Source organism: Mus pahari, chromosome 13, assembly GCF_900095145.1.
Source record: "Mus pahari chromosome 13, PAHARI_EIJ_v1.1, whole genome shotgun sequence".
NCBI classification, from domain to species: domain Eukaryota; kingdom Metazoa; phylum Chordata; class Mammalia; order Rodentia; family Muridae; genus Mus; species Mus pahari.
The window spans coordinates 13,944,246-13,953,439 of NC_034602.1; positions in this window are offsets into that span (position 1 = coordinate 13,944,246).

Sequence of the window (9,194 nt, forward strand, 5' to 3'; positions counted from 1 at the left end):
CATTGTTGTTTTGTTTTGTTTGTATTTCCACGAATTTAAGGTGTATTTTTTTTAAAGACAGATTTTTTTGTTGTTGTTTTTTTGTTTGTTTTTTTTAAAGCTATGTATTTTTTTTTTTTTTTTATGAGCACTGGTGTTTTGCCTGCATGTGTGTCTGTGTGAAGGTGTCAGAAGTCCTAGAGCTGGAGTTACAGACAGTGGTAAGCTGCCATGTGGGTGCTGAGAATGAAACCTTTATCCTCTGGAAAAGCAGCCAGTGCTCTTAACCGCTGAGCCACCTCTCCAATCCTCTTAAAGCCTTAGTGTACTTGTTCAAAAAAAATTATTCAGAGGTTTTTGAAACTGGTATTCTGGAGGCTGACATATACTAATGTTACATGTTCATGTGGTACTGAAAGAGGATCATAAAAGACTCAACATTACACATATGTGGTAAGGAGCAATATTGTGACCCACTTCGTTATCCTTCTGTGGGAAATTATTAATTTTGTGGATTCATTTTAATAATGATGTATATTATCTGATCTAGAATAATGGCTTTCAAAATGTTCCAGGTGAAGTGTTTACCTTTGATCTCACACATTAGGCTGTAATGTCCAACATGTGGGGCTTGGGACAAGTCTGTCCCTATTGGGTTCCTTGGGCATCTCCTACACAGGGAGCACAACTCACTACCCTGACAACTGCCAGGGATGGATACATAAAAGAAAGGGTGAGGCAAGCTGAGACTTAATGCATTTTAATCAGCATCTTCTTCTGTAACATGACATAGGAATAAAAATAAGCCAGAGAACAGTTTGTTTCCAAAAAGTTAATATATGCATTCATATATTTAAGGATGTCAAAAATGAGCTAAGAGAAATTTGAATGTTAATTCTGTTGTCTTTTCTTTCAGAATGAATTTCAGATTAATTTTTATATTTTCATTTTAGTGATCCTGGTATCTCTGTGCTGTTTGCCCTCAGACAGTTTGGCACAAGGTTAAAGGTAGATGCCGACAGAGAAGCCCCAGGAGTAAATGATTCCTGCTGGCACCACCTAAGAAAAGAATAATTTCTAAAAAGCATTAATGTCTATAAAAGCCTTGAACAATCTTCTTGTCTTAAAATGCATTTTAAAAAAATTACAGCACGCAATTGAAAACTGACATTTTATTATTTAATCATGTCCTATTTTAGATGATGTGCTAAGAGGACACATTATCATGAACATTTTCCTCAATATGAAATGCATTAAAGTCATAGAATCAAGGAATTGAGAGGTGCTTTAGGAATCGTCTTGTCAAATGTCCTTCTCTTGTAGAACTGCATTTACAGGCCTGTGTCACCACAGGGACCCTGGGTAAGTATTCAGGACAACTCTGGACTATCTTTTTCTTGTCACCCTTCTATAGAAAAACTGGATGTCTATCATACCTGGGTAAGAAACAATGACACAGCAGAGGACAGAATTCTCTTGCAGTTCCTGGATATGTCCTCGAGTATCTCTCTCTGCTTAGTTTAACCTCTACTTCCTACCATTTGTTGGCTACACACCTTAAGGTGCACACACCTTTGCCCCAATGGCAACAAAAGAAATATAGGCAAGAACACTTAGAAAAGAGAGAAAAGACCTGCCTCCAGGATCTAATAATAACCAGACTGCAATCTGACACACACTTATGCTAATGCATATTTTAATCACGCTAATAACAAAACATAATTTGATGGGAGATGGAACATGGACATGTAGAAATGTTCTTCTTTGGTAGTTTTACAATACATTACAGGAATTACTAAGATTTTAGGAAAATGTAAGCCACTTTAAGACAGAACTTCACAAGGTGGAGTAGGGGTTTCATGATTACACTCAACACTTGTTTCAGATCTTATCACATGTATTTGCTTATATATTGAGTGCAAATATTATTAAGTATATGAAGTTTTGGCAAAGGTTGTCTTCAAGTATTTAATCTTGATTTTTATCTTATGTACTTGGGTCTTTCGCTGGCATGTGTATCCATTCAGCACTGGTCTTCCTAGTGCCCACAGAGGTCAGAAGAATGCATCAGATCACCTAGAACTGGATTTTCAGAAGGTTGTGAGCTTTAAAATGCGTACTAGGAACTGCACATTGGCCCTCTGAAAGAGCATCTAGTGCACACAACCTCTCTAGCCCCACACTTTGTAATTTTGTAGCTACTTATCTTGAAACACGGTCAAATTTTGTGGAAACACCTGTGTCCACATCATTCATGGGCATACAACTTAGTAAATTATGTTGTGCCTAATAAGGTCTGAAGGACGTTAGAAGGTAGCTCTTAATATTTTCTTTCAGTTTAGTGCCCAGAGTGTCTTTTAAAAAGTATTTTATAATTTTATTTATTCTGCTGTGTGTTTGTGTTGGGATGCACACATGCTATGTCAGCTCATTCCTTCTACCATGTGGGTTCTGGTAATTGAACTCAGGTCATCGGGTTTGGTGGCAGGTGCTTGTCAACTGAACCATCTTTTTGGCCCCTTGTAGTGTCTTTTGTTAGTCCTTTACACATTTTATACTGTGACTTGAGCCAAATGGTGGCCGTTTGTCTGTACTCCTTATTTAATCTGGAATCCGGGGAATAGGAGAACACCTTTCCCCAGAATTTGTCTTTGTTGGCAAATTTCAGTACATTTCTTTTACTGAGGAAAAAAAAAAAAAAAATATATATATATATATATATATATATATATATATATATACAGACTTAATTATCTATCTATCTCTATCTATCTATCTATCTATCTATCTATCTATCTATCTATCTATCTATCTATCTATCGTATTAATTCTGAATCATGAACCTGGATATCAGTGTTCCTTTCCACCAACCTATCATGGCACTCACGTAGAGGGACAGTGGTGCTTAGGAGAAAGAGTTGAGGACCTTGCTCATGGAGTTGCTTCTAGAGCTGCATTACTGAAGTACTTGGGAACACAGACAGAACATAAATCTGTTCCTCAGAATTCCAGAATCAGATGCCCATGACTGAGAGAGAAGGTACTGTGTGGCGTTTCTACATGGTTACTGCATAACCATATTCAGTCCCATGACTGAGCCTGTGAGCTCTGGATTGTGAAGACTAAGTATGCTTGTATTAGAATTTATTAAATTAGTAAAGAGTTAATCTGAAATATGAATAAAAATGTAAAAAATAATTACTTTTTAATAAAATGATGAGACACAAATGATAAAATTGAAATAAATGGTAATTGTGTAGTCATATTAATTCTCTCTGACTTCTTGGTTTATATTTTTAGAACTTTAATCAGCTTCAAAATGAGTCTCATATCTTATTTAATCATCCTCAGAAAACTCTCACATAAGGGGAAAAATAAAAAGTGTTGGATGAGTTTCTTTTTCCTTTTTTCATGACTGAATTGCATTATGTTACATATTCAAAAACATTTTTTTATTTTATTGACCAAAGTCTTCTTTATCCCTTTCTAATAATTAGGCCTTTTATTAACATTCTCTTTTGTTTTAATTAAGATTAACATCATGCCGGGCAGTGGTGGTGGCATAGACCTTTAATCCCAGCACTTGGGAGGCAGAGACAGGCGGGTTTCTGAGTTTGAGACCAGCCTCGTCTAAAAAGTGAGTTCTAGGACAGCCAGGGCTATACAGAGAAACCCTGTCTCGAAAAACCAACCAACTAACCAAACAAACAAACAAACAGATTAACATTCATAATAACCGTACCAAAGTTCTATTGTTCCTTATTTTATATGTTCAGAGGGTAGCTATTTGATTTTCTCTAGTCTTCATTAGACTTGGGAGTGTCATCACAAATGCTTACACACATTTTAGAGAAGCAAAGTGAGAAAGCTGAGAAGATTCACACTGTGACAAAGGTGATGAATAGCACAGCAGGCTGGATCGCTTTGCTCCCAGTGGCAATGTCTGAAGACATGCTTGTTTGCTATAGTTGTGTGGTGGTGCTACTGGCAAGTGATGGGGAGAGACCTAGGTTCCTGGCCAATGGGTTAAAAAGTATAGTGTGGCTCCCATGAAAGAACAGGGGATTTAAAACCTTACAGCCCAGGTACTGAGAGATTTTGCAACAGAAAAAGAGAAAAATCCCAATTATGGTGGAATAAAAGAAATAAAGGTAGGCAAGCAAAATGGTTTCTTGGAATGCAACATCATGTCCCCAGGAGCACACAGAACAGAAAGAGGGGAATAACAATGACCTGTCAAGAGACCAAGCCAGGATTCTTATTCTTATTTTTCATCTCACATGAGTCCAGGCTGTCAAAACACCCAAAGGAGGGCTAGATTCAGGCATGATAGATCTGTATTGGTCAGCATTTGAGACTTGAAAAAATTACCAGAGATAATTAGGTAAAGACGTGAGGAAGGCTGTTCATAGTTTTACAGGTCACCTGTCCATTGGCCTGGTTGCTTTTGGGCCTGTGGAGAGCAGTAAGTCAAGGTGGTGCAAGGTGCTCGCTTCACAGTGACTAAGTAACTAAAGAAAAAGGGACAAGAAAATGCTATGGATCTCATCTGGTCCCTGAGAGCACATCTCTAATAACAGCTTCCTCCTAACAGGCCCTGCATCTAAAAGTCTCTATTATCTTACAGTGCATCAGCTGGAGGACTAATTCTGTATTTAACATGTGGGTTTATATTGGGGTATCCCAGACTTAAGCTTCAGCAATATCAGAGACAACGGAAACCTACTTCAACCTCACTAAGCCTTTTTTTTTTTTAAAAGAAGTTTCCCAAGTTTGTGAAATTGCTTAAATTCTTTTAATTTTCTGACATTCACGTTGCTTCATAATCCAAACACCCAAAGATGTTAATAGATTTAAATCTGAAGATTAAGGAGGATTCCATAAATTTCCTCAACCTGCTTCAGGTGCTACAGAAGTAGGAGCGAGAACCACAAGAGACTCAAAAGCAGGTGGGGAATTTCCACAAACTCTGGCTCCTTGGTAATTTGCATTATTTACTATTTATTTTTATGTGTTCATAGATAAAAAGGAGTTATGCATAAATAAAGCAAACAAAGAGAGACCCTCTATGTTTCTACAGTTCTGTAACACTTCAACCACATAATCTGAAAGCAATTAAAAGATTTTTAAAAAGTGATTTAAAAATACAGTATAATAATCCTCATTAAAATGTTAATTTATTTTCATCTATTAATTAATAAGATTGTGCCACAGAAAGAATGGCGGACATCTCATTTGCTCATTTCTTGTCTGACAGAATTTTAATTCTTAGAATGGAGGGTGGGAGGAAACTGAATAGACTTAATTGTCAATATAAACAGATTTCTCAGGCTTGTGAAGGAGAGTTTAAGTTTGGTCATAAAGAGGTTGGTTTCTGCCAGAATATTCATGCCACTATTGCACAAATAGGTATGTCATGTCAGGTCAGTTGTTGTTTCAGCTTGGAAGGTTCATGGCTAGGTAAGATTACTGACAACTTTTCTCCTCCAGTATTCTGCAGAACATCTATCTGGCGACTAAGAAAGCCAGCCAGAAGGAACGAAGCTTCCTCTTCACTACCCAATTCAGTTCTGAATGTCCTATGACTTGGCTGGTAGAATCTTCAGCTACAGGATGCTGCCACTGAGTTCTGTAGGGTAACAACAAATATGGTCTGTATTGTTTTGGGCATATATAACACTCTCTTGACCAATAATTTGAAGGGGGTGAGCCATACCTGGCCTTGGACTTTTGTTTATTAGTCTTTGGCATCTGGGAGAAGTGCTATCTCCCTACTATGTGACATAATTTAATTTAAAGTTTTTATATATGCATATATATGGATAGTATGTTCCTATATGGCTTTTCAAAGGCCTTCAGTGTTAGTCACCCTCCCCTTACTCTCTTGTATACTTTCCCATTCCCTGTCCTTAACCCTTCTTTTTCAGTTATTCCTTCACTTTTCATACCACCTATGTTCTGCCCCTCTTTTGATGCCCCAACTACCATAGCCTTTCTTTAGTTTCCTGGGTGTGACAGGTGTTGCAGTTAAAGCACACACATATAAACATTCAAAACTAGGGTTTATCTAGGCTTGAGTTGTCTCGCTCAGGATGATTATTTCAAGCTCCATCCATTTACTGGCAAATTTCAAAAATTTATTACTGACTTAGCCAAGAACCCATGCGAGGTAGGTCATAGGCCCCAGGAAAGAGAATACTACTATTACTCTGCAAAACATACATGCCTTTATACCAATAGATTAGTTCAGTTCTCATGCCTCTTCTAATAAGCTTTGCCCTTCATCAGATGCTGATTAATATAGAGTCTCACAACTTGTCAAAATGTAGCAAAAAGAAACTATGGAGTGTTTATTCATAGATGAGATATCCACAGCATACGCCTCTTTTTAACCAAAACTCAACTATTCAGTGATCATCAACGATGAGGGGTGGAAAGAGTGTAGGGCCAGAGGTAGTTGAAGATTGTTGTAAGGGGAAGAATACGTTTGATTCAGAGATGCATCCCTTGATAGGCTTTCTGTGCTGCAACAGATGGCCATTCATCCATGCACATAACTGACAGCACTATGTGGGCCCCGTGGGCTGAAAAGCAAAGCACATAAAGTTGCGAGGGGAAAGTGGTGCCGAGGAGTAGAGGAGGAGTCAGAGATAGTTTGATCGATACACATTGTATGCATTTATGAGATGATCAAACAAATTAAAAACAACAAACAATAGAATTTTATCAATCAGAACAAGTCCAGACCCTCAATAATGAGGAGGTGTAATGGTTGTCAGATCACAGACTTTATTAGTGTCACTACATCATGACTTCAGTAATACACAGGCAGATGGATCCAGTCAGAAACCAAGAAAAAGTAGATTTGGAGCTAGAGAGATGGCTTAGGAGTTAAGAATGCTTGTAGCTCTTGCTGAAGACCAGAGTTTGGTTTCCAGTACTTATATGGAGCAGCTCACAATCATCTATAACTCTAGCAGTAGGGGATTTGATGCCTCTTCTGGCTGTCACGGGCATTGTGTGCACATATATCATATAATCATACAGACAAAGACATCCACACAAATGAATACATACATATAAACATACACACACGAGAGAGAGAGAGAGAGAGAGAGAGAGAGAGAGAGAGAGAGAGAGAGAGAGAGAGAGAGAGAGAGAGAGAGAGAGAAAGAGAGAGAGAGAAACAAATCCTTAAGTGACAAAATAAGCTTTATTAAACTGTAGAATTCATTGCATTTGTGGCAAAATTAAATGAAGTCTGACACACATTAAGTTGATAGTTTTTTAAATATGTTTTTAATTGAGAACCCAGTATGAGGCACAAGAAATCTTCATTCAAATGGTTGATCATGGGTGGTAGTCCAAGTGATTCCCAAAACAACATAGATTACTTATATAGGCCTTGGTTTTCTCTCAGTAGGTGAAAGTGGGCTTCTATTGCTGAAGACACCACATACTTAGGATATAGGTCTCAGATGACTTAAGCTGGATCTGACCTGAAAGCCTCTTTCATGTACTCTAGCTCCCATGGTTCCAGAAAAGCTTATTATGCAAGTTGCCAAGGGAAGAAAGCAATTCAACAGTCCTCTCTAGTTGCAACACATATGAACCATAGCGATTTACCAGCATGGCCAGATATGCATAAAGGCCCTCGAAAGCGGGCAAGGTCTTGGACCTTCAAAGAAAATCTACTATGCCTACTTTGATACACTGCCAACATTTCTTACTACATTCTAAATCTTATCCTTAAGGCCATGGGTACGTTAAAGATTTAAAAGAGACTGGGTAATATAGGATGAGGGAAGGGGAGTTTTCTGCTGCTGGTGGGTTTTACGTGTATTACTGCTTTTGTTTCTGTTTCTGAGACAGGGTCTTCCTATGCAGCAAAGATGGGCCTCCATCCTACGAATCTTCTGTCTCAGCCTCCTTGGACTGTGACTATCAGTGCATCCATTCTTCCTTCCTGCCTTCAAGAGAGACCTTATACAATACCTTTTACTTTATATATTTAAGGAATAAAATATAATGTTAGAAGTGGGCATGGTGGCAAATCCTGTGATTTCAGCAGTCAGGAGGCAGAGACCAACCCTGTCTCAAGTCACCAAAGCTAAAGTAAACTACATCAAAACAAAACCATGAAGTTAGAGAATCTGCTTGTAGTAAAATGGTTACTATAGTTCACTAAACAGATGTACATTACCAAAGTTTCATAGTTTCCCATTATCCCTGTGCAATGAGTAATTACAGTGTCTCCATTTTGCAAAGGGCTCGAGCACAACACTCTTCTATCAAGGAGAGTTGCACAGCATCTGTTCACCCTCTGTGTTTGTGGTCTTGCAGCCTGTGACCCACAGGGTCCATTTCCTCCCAACCATACCTTAAGAATCCCTGTTCTCCAGAGAGATGGCTGTCAAAGGAAGTGAACTTTACATCTTTCAGAAGACCACATGGGACTTAGAAACACTATTGAGGAAAGTGGTCATCTCTGTGTTATTTTCAATAACCCATTCCCATTTTATTATCAGATCTTAGTTCACCCAAAAAAAATCAACACATTTAAATATTAATCATTCTAAGCAACCGACTCCTGATTCAAAAAACCCCTGCATCTATTAATAGAACAGATAATGAAGCCCTTTTTGTGAAACCCATGAGCAGGCTGATTAATACGTTTCACATGTTATTGAGAGAGATGAAAGCGAAGGATAATAACTGCATGATGAAGTGATTGCTTCAGCTTCGTGGGATTATTGTTTTGCTCCTCGCTGCTAATATCCAGATACACAAAATGCTAACATCGCATGCACAGTTATGAAATGTCTGGATTGTTTAAAAAATTCATCTTTAGTTTTCTACATTTTCTAGAATTCTTTCTATTTTGCAGAAACCAGTTCTTAGGTGAGTTAACTCGTTTGGGATTTGGGATTGCTGCTTCACTCTTAGATATCTGGTTAGTTAACAGACTTACCCTTTTCCTCGGGAAGCTTGGTTCTTGTTTTTTTGTTTTTTTTTTTCCATTTGTTAATTGATAATTTTATTACTTTAAATGATATTTAAAATGTGTATATTCATTTTGAATATACACATTTTAAATATCACTTTGAAAGACCCAATGAAATTTTCATTTCTGACAGCCCAATTTCTTCTTTTTGGTTCTTAGCACATACTCTAAATTTTTCATTTGGATTAGACATTTCATGATCCAGAAAGAA